Genomic DNA, 8902 nt, shown 5'->3' on the forward strand with positions numbered 1-8902 from the left:
AAATTTAAAAAAACGGTTCAATAAAAACAAATACTATTATTAGCCATTAAATAAATTAATAAAATCAAAATAAAATCAATTGTACACTTTACAGCTCACCAGCAAGCTGTGCTTGAACTAATCAAATGGGCCTGTAACATGGACTGCAGTTTTAACAATGCATAGTTCTTTAAATCACTTTGTAAGACTGTTAAACATGTAAAAAATGCACTCAATTCTTAAGTGCAGTACATGTATGATGGTACACTGGTATTCAGCTTTAAAGCAAAAGGATGGTTTTAAATTTATTTAGACAGGTTTTTAAAAACTAATTCATTAATTAATGGATAATTGATTAACTGCCATGGGCTATTTCAAACAAATATCTTTTTTTTTTAAAGCTTGTTTCAAGCCGTTATCAGTTTTAGCTCTTGAAAAGCCATAGGATGCACGCATGCACTCACACACACAAATAAATGTGGCTGGTTCAATTTTTTTTCCACAGCTACATCCAAAGCAAAGAATTTGCCTTGAATTTTGTTTAGCTCTAAAAAGCTCCATATTTGTGATTTAGGCCTGAAAATGTTTTCCAGAAATGGGCCCATACTCGCTGATCCATCCTAAAGCCAATGAGGCAAAGGAATGGCTGGCACAGTGCTGGTGCAGAGACAAATATCACTGCTACTCTAGCTGTGTCTCTCAGCAAGCTATCATTTAACAGGCCAAGATCTACCTCTCCTCTGGGGCTACGATCGAGGCTTTTGGGTTGCTCTGTTTTAAAGCCAACAAACCTCATAACAAAATAACAGGACTAGTGAAATGGCATCTGTTGGTCTGGCACATGCAACCTTTTGAGCCAGGCTCCATTAACAGCCTGTGCGTCAGAAGAAATTAATCTGCCAGTGACCTCCGATACCAAAAGAACAGGGCTGAGGCTGAGCCCCCAGAGGTGGAGGATAATGCCTTTTTTGGCAGATCACAAAACTGCGCCTTTGCAGCGAGGGGATATAATGATAACATTACTGTTAGAAATTGGCATTTTTAATCTGACCTAAAGACTGTATGGCTCCATGACAGATTAAAAAGTGCTAATGGGCTCATAGTCTTTCAAAGCTCAAAATCTGTGATTACGTACTTCTGCTTTCTGCATAGACCCATAAAGCATCCATTAAATATTAAAAAGTTCAAAACACACATGATATGAAGCAAATACCGTTTAATTAAAAATAATGCAGTAAAAGTAAATAGGCCACAAGAGGCCATATGTTATCTTGATTTAACTGAAGGCACAAACCAAAGCTCTGTGGTAAAAGGAGATTTTCTGAGTGATAAATAAAATAAAATATAAATAAAACCACTGTTCAATAAAAAGAATTACTATTATTAATCAAATCAATCATGTGCAGCCCTTACAGCTCCACACCAAATCTGTGCATAAACTTATCAAATGTGATTGGCCTGTAACATGGATGCTCTTACTACAATTTAAATTTTAACAATGCACATTTCTTTATATCGCTTTTATCGCTCTTTTCATGTTTCATGTTTCAGTAGAGAACAGAAATGTTGTCACTGATCACTGATGTTGTCACGGAGTAAAAAATAAAAAGTTAAATGGAAAAAAATGTGCCTCACCCTACATTTTTTGCAAAACTTCAAAACATAAAATTAACTACAGTTTCCGACTGAAATGAACACTAATAGCAGTAAAACAACGTAAAACCAATTTTATTCAATTTCACACAAACCATGACTAAAGCGACATATCAATTAATAAAGATTTACTAATATATTTTATTTAAATACGTTTATATTTTTTACTAATACATTTTGAGGCTTGCATCACTTCATATTTACGGCTTTTCTGATAGTAAACCTGCTCAGTAGTTCACCTGCTACAGCACTGCAACTTGTGATGTGCTTGGGTGCGAGTCCTATGAAACACGAATCATGATAAAATAGCTCAAAGACTTGAAGAAGCAAGCTCAAATGGCATGGCTGCTTCAGAAAATATGTTTTTATTTCACTTTTTCTTTTGTTAACACTATCAGTTAGGTTTGGTGTAGGTCGAATGTCATTTTTTACTTTCTAGCACCGGACTGGTCATTTCATTTCTGAACTGTCACAAGACGTACAATAACCAAAATAATAAAACAATGCCAAATTTCATATGACTCTTCATTAATTCTTCATTTAAATTTCTGTGATTCTTAACAGAACAGAATATAATCTCAGGGGAACTATAAAACTAACTCCAAATTTTTTTGCCATATTTCATTGACCCCAAACAAAAACAAGGACACTGGCATCACCGCAAAGAAAACTGTTAAAGAAATGTTTAGTATCATGCCGATGCTTTCATTAAAGTCTTAACCTTCAATCATAAAACTCAAGAGAACTGCATTTAAAAATAGCAAGCAATCAAACCCTCAGTGTGAATCTTTTTATAAACAGATAATCATCCACTTATTTATCTTTGCTTTCTTGCAATCTGCCCAGGTTTCTAATTGCTCTCGTTAATCAGTCCTGAAGTTTATTTGTTGTCAGGAGGTTCTCTCGGATTGACGACACCGTCTGAAAACAAACACCAGAAATTTCTCAAACTGGAGACAAGAATACGTTAGGAAACAAAGGCCAGCGCTGAGAAGCAAGTGCACACAGATTAAAATCTTAATCCAGTTTCTAAAGACGAGGTGGAGGATTCTCACAGCAGTGCTAGCGTAGCTTGTGCAACCATATTTCAGTGTGTCATAGAAGAAAAATTACTAATTTCTCATAACAAAAAGAGCCAAACAACAAGAGGTTCCGGTCTCCTTTTAAAACAAATCCCCTGGCCTTTTAAAAGAAAAAGTTAGCAATCCGACGTGTCGTTTAATGGAAGCACTTGCTACTGCCCTCTGATTAATTAAAGCAAAATTCAAGTGTTCACCATCACCTAACAAGATGAGTCGTCACACATTTGGGGGATGAATAAATGAAACAAAAGTTAAGAAAGACTTTGTTAGTTAAGATAAAACAGAGCGATGATTCATGAATAGTAAAATGTTTTGACTGATGCTAAGTGCTCCAGCTGCTGTTTGCACTGGCTCCAAACTGAATTAAGACAAGCGCTGAAGAGTTTACAGTAAACCTTGCCTGAAGCCAACCAGCACTGGATATGAAGACCCTTCAGTACCGTTGAGCGAAAAGTAATGAGATTATAATACCGTTCTATCATTAAAGTCAAGTATATCGCACCTCACGGCTATGGAAAATCCCATTAAGGTCTACCTTTCCCTGCCACTGCTATGGTGTGGTACCAGAGGAATGTGAAGGTGTAAACAGCTAAAATGTTGGTTTACTAGCGGTCAAGAATAAAGGCGGTGGGATGCAGTGTGCATAAACTAAAGATATTCCTATTAAACGGAGCACAAATACAGGTAGATTCACAGCACCAACTTAAGGTAAAATTCCAGAGGCTTAAAACTGGTAAGACTCTGTATGTACTATTTTAGATGTGGTGACTGTGAGCTACGCTTCATTTGTTTTTTCACAAATAGCATGATTAAACAAAGATAACTGAACATTTTGGCAAAAGATATTCTCCTCCCTGAACGGAAAATAATTCAAAACCTTGTAACTTCCAGGATTTAGCACCTCTTGACAAAAAAGTACAGCTCCATACAAAATGAAAATAATACTTAAAATAAAAATACTTGTTTGTGATAATAATGTTTTATGATTTTGTGTGTGTGTGTACTGGTTTATATATCCTGGTGGGGACTTAAACCAGACTACACACAGACTCATGGGTACTCGTGTCACGATGGGGACCTAAATTGTGGTCCCCACGGGTACAAAAGCTTATAAATCATACAGAATTACGTTTTTTGAAAATCTAAAAATGCAGAAAGTTTCCTGTGAGGGGTAGGGTTGGTGTAGGGCAATAGAAAATACGGTCTGTACAGTAGAAAAACCATTACGCCTATGGAGAGTCCCCACAAGGATAGCTGACCAGACTGTCTGTGTGTGTGTGTGTGTGTGTGTGTGTATTAAATTCAAAATCATGAATTATTATTATTATTATGTTACTTCTGACCCTCACTTTAAAACCAGATTGTGATGTTTCTGGTCTCTTAATGGGTAATGGGTACCTGCTTAATGTTCAAGGAGAAAATGCAGTTCTCAAGGAAGGATTTACAATCTCATGCGTCATTACACCACTAAACAGGCAGAGCAGTATGCTAGGCATGAGGGAGATGAGATGCGCAACTCAGAAAAGCTCTGTCCATGCATAATAACTGTATTTAGTTCAAATTCATGATTGCAAAAACACTTGTATTTGTTATGCTCCACTGGACCCTGCACAGACAACAGGCACCTGGCTATCGGTCCCCAGGAAGATGGAGTTTGAGACCCCAATAGAATAGTAGCCTATAGAATGTGGTTAGACAGAGAAACACACTGCCCTGCCTGAACAAATTCATTCCTTCTTAACGCAAATACACTGTCCCGCAACTACATATTTGAGCTTTTTAAAGTTTCCCTTTAAAGGCAGTATAGCTCAACATACTTTCTTCACACCATGAGTAATACATTCCACAAACATGTCTCCTCAGCAAATATTACCAAACACAGAAAAGAGTCACATAACCATCCAAAAAGACCGATGACATGCAAATCCATCTCTGTGCAAAATAAAAAGCACACGTCCAAAATCCAGCCTTGGTCGACAGAAAAGGAAGGACATGTATATGTATACAGACTGAGGAAGTGTTTCTAAACCCACTGAAGGTTGGTCTTTAAATTCACAGATTAAAATAAAGCTCAGACACACGTGTTGTGCGAAGTACAAGCCACTTAATTTTAATTGTACAACTGTACATCAGCTGTACAACCTTAAACAATTGTATGAATGACTAAATACAAGTAATTCAAAACCTACAGGAAAATATCAGGTGGCTACTACTAACAAATGCACCCAAAAAATGAAGGCCATAAACAGCAGCCTCTCTAACTACCTATATATTATTTGTTTTAAGCTATACTTGCACTGTGAAGAGCATAACTACGATTATAAACAAGGGTAGAGTGATGTGCCACAGGATTGCAGCAAGGTTTACATGTATGCAAGTCCAAACACATCCACAACTGAATTGAATAGAATAGAAGAGAAGAGAAAAGGATACTCACAGCATCCCGTGTGTCTATGGACTAGAGAAGCCCTCAGTGAGGAGGACCCACAGCCAGGCCCTTATGCTGTTAAAATGACTCATAGTGCTTCTTCCTGCTGTACTGTGGAGTCATGAGGAGGTAAACATTTCCAAATATGGAAATAAAAATAGGCGAAAGTTTGGGGGCAAAATTCGATTCGGCTTGCTTTTTTGGTCTGGAATGCCACTCTTTTTCACTGGCCAGAGTCACATAGAAGCCAAGACTGTGGTTCGTACCATTTGCAGAATAACAATGGTAACTGCTGGGAGTTATTTAAGAGGGAGGCAAGAGCACTCACAATGGTCTCTAAGAATAAAACAAACCACAATATCTAAAAGTACTCTCGAATGCCTACAGAGAGGACAACACTACTGAACCACAAGACCATCAGACAGCTCTATGCCAATGATCCACACAAACACACTGGAAGCATAACATTTATTCTAATACACTCATTTTATCAATGCATACCACACCAAGTCATATTTAGAAATTATTTTTTATATTTGTAGAGTAAACGTATATGATGCATGAATGTTCAATGAATAAAAATGCTTTTTACTTTTTTTTTTGACTGATCCATACAAAAAGCTTCAGAAGACTAGACTGAAAAAAAAATGTGTAGGATTTACTTTGAAACAATTTTAATAATTGCTAGTAAATTTCACAAATAATTACAATGAAATGGCAAGTAATACACTGAATTAAATGTAAAATCTTGAAGTAAAGACTGGCGTACTCCAATAATGTTTAATAATAAAACAATCTTTGTTTTATTTACAACTTCAAATAATGATTTTTTTTACAGTGTACCTTTAACAGCTTTTTGTGCTTTCTGGCACTTGACGGTTTAAATTACCATCCACTTTTTTATTTAATTGTATATGACACTAGCGCAATGCAAAAAAAAGCAAAAGAAAAATGCAAAAAAAATGCATTTAATGTTTTTATTTATTAAATATATCAATCACACAATATTTATGTATTTATCTATCTATCAATCTGTACGTCTGTCTATCCGCCAAACCGCGTTCTGGTGCCTGTTATTATTATCGGAAAATATATTTTGAGGCAAAATATGACAGATTTTCTAATGGGAGTCAACAAAAAAAAATCACGTTTTCTGTTTGTCAAATAAAGGCAAGTAAGTGTAAACTATCCATTTAAGATATGTCAGTATGGAATCACTCCTTTGTTTTGTCTGCACACTGAGTAAAGGGATGGAATGGTTGTTCTTCGCTATTCCCATGTATAGAACAGACTGCAGGGACTGACCAAACATGGAAATCAGGGTGGCGCTCAATCAATTGGAGCACCTAGGAAGCCTATTTCTAAAGCTTTTCATAAAACAAAAGCAAATCACCCGGATTCCTTTATTACCTTTTGAGAACATCCTCCTGTTCCGCAATAGCTTTCTGTAAGCAAGAGATCAACCTTAATAAAGGTCACCCAAGTGCATGCACGATGAGACTCACAAAATATAAGCACACTGAAGTGCATATAGTGGTTCAGAATGAGTGCATAGACATGATCAGTTACGCATGTAAAGGCCTATATCACATGTATAACCGCGGACGGTCATAACGACCGAATGCCTCAAGTGCTCCATCCACATCAGCGAAGCGGTATTGCCACTCTCGAAAGCCTAAAAACGGTGTATCTATTTCACATCAAAAGCCCATTTTCCTGTACAAAACAGTTCTTCATTTTCTGGCAGGGATCATTATTAGACCTGTGAGTAAACCTGTATTCCGTGTAGTGTGATGATTATTAGAATTATCAGCTATCTGGAAAACCTGTTTAAAAGAGCAGAGTGTTTTCTGAGAACGTTGACTCATTTTACATCTTCTGCTGATAAGCTGTAGCTGAGAGTTTGGTTAAGGTACAACAAGCCAAGACCAGATTTGACGCTATAAAGCAGTCGATACATTGACACATAATAGCTTCTGGTCACTCATGTGCAGATGTTTCCAGCCATATAGCGTCGCTGTGCAGAGCTTAATTTGAAAGCCACAAAAACTTACATTCATAGATGAATAAACACAGCATGTATTCCTCAAATCGTGGAATTAATTTCACTGATTGCCTCACGTAAAGAGCAGAGCTCTGTGATATTATAATCATAAAGATAGCAAATGTAATTAAAACATATTCAAGCCCTGAATGTCTAATCTTTCACAGGCAAGAGAATTGTTTATACAAAACAGAAGTCTTTACTAATTCCACACAAAGCAAATGATGGTTAGAATAGAGGAGACTAGTATTTCTTTATTACTGAGGGGAAGGGGGGGATGCATTCTTATGCATTTCGACAGGATTTCACTTTGCAGAGCTAAAATAGCCCTTTCATGCCTGAATCCACAGAGGGGATTTTAGAAGTAATAATAACCCATTTACAAGGGGGTTAAATGGTGTCAGAGAGAGTGACTTCAGGTGATTAAATATGCCTAATTAACTCTGGCCCTGCACTCCCTCAGAGGAGAGCTGGCCAGCCCAACCCACAACTGAGCACAACTGTGGGATTTTGATAATTTTTAGCATATTTTCATGATGTATCCCTTTCTAAAATGTGATGTGATTCCATACTGATACAATATAGTGACAGACTGATACTTCAGGCAATATATGGTCGTTTGAGATGATCAGCATCTGCCATTAGTCATGCCTTACTGAACAAAATTACATAAATGTTATATTACTAGACATAAAAAATAACTAAATCAGCAAATAAATAAATACAATTCCACCATTTTTATGAATGAAATAAGCTTTTATATGGACTTTTTTTACCAGTGTAAAAATAACTGAATATTATATTTTAAAAAATAATAATAAATGACAAATAATCTCATGTTATTATTAATTCTTCATACATATTAGAAAGATAACGTCCTCTAGATTAGCCGTAAAAAAGCTTATATTATTCGATGACCAATACAAGATTTTAATCATTTGCAAATGTCACTGCCTTTCCAAGGAACAATCCAAAAAAATCAGAGATGGATGAATCACAACAGCCAGAAGATCATCGCTCCTAAGATTGTGCTAACAAACTCTTGCTGTTAATAGTTTTTTCAACAGCTTAGGATGTCTGAGACTCCAACTAAAGAATTACATACTACAAAGTCGAAGAAAAGAGAATCTGGCGTGAACTGCAACAAAACCTTTTCTTAATCAGTATTTTTCATCAGTATTCAATCAGTATTACATGCCTGAGAAGCAAATTTATTTTGTTTTAAGGATGTTAGATATTCTTAACGCAAAACAAGACCGAAATACTGATTGCAAATTAGATGCTGGTATTGTTGGATTCTGTATGTCTGTAATATTGGCATATACATGTTCATAAAGTTTTTGCACAGCTTCAACACATTTGTTCAACCAAGTGAAGAAAAACACTTATCTGTTGTTAGGGATGTGTAAAACTACATATTATTAAAATCAAGTCAGTAGGTTGTTAGAACAACGAATTGATCTGACTTAATCATTCTTAACTGGAAGCTTTATACAATTATACTTATTTTTGGATCAACTGACACTGATTACAAACCTCTGTCAGTGGCCATTTATAAGATATGTTCTTGCATTCAAAAATCAAACTACTGCCAGTAAAATAAATAAATAAAAACAAATAAAGTAACTGACTAGTAGGGCTGCACGATATATTGAAAACATTATCGCAATTCATCTTTGTGCGATTGTCACATTGCGCAGGCTATGATTTATTTAA

The 8902-nt window shown here is 36.0% G+C and overlaps 1 protein-coding gene across 1 annotated transcript in view; it reads right to left on the reverse strand.

Annotated features, from left to right (window-relative positions):
- The window catches only part of LOC107552245 (lipoma-preferred partner homolog), a 206543-nt gene extending 198805 nt beyond the window's left edge, over nt 1-7738 (reverse strand). The window contains exon 1 of the mRNA XM_016234101.1: nt 7197-7738. The gene's annotated coding sequence lies outside the window, so the exon portion shown is untranslated. The remainder of the gene's footprint in view (nt 1-7196) is intronic.
- Between the last annotated feature and the right edge of the window lie 1164 nt (nt 7739-8902).

The sequence above is a fragment of the Sinocyclocheilus grahami genome, unplaced genomic scaffold (assembly GCF_001515645.1).
Source record: "Sinocyclocheilus grahami isolate Dianchi unplaced genomic scaffold, SAMN03320097.WGS_v1.1 scaffold444.1, whole genome shotgun sequence".
Classification (NCBI taxonomy): domain Eukaryota; kingdom Metazoa; phylum Chordata; class Actinopteri; order Cypriniformes; family Cyprinidae; genus Sinocyclocheilus; species Sinocyclocheilus grahami.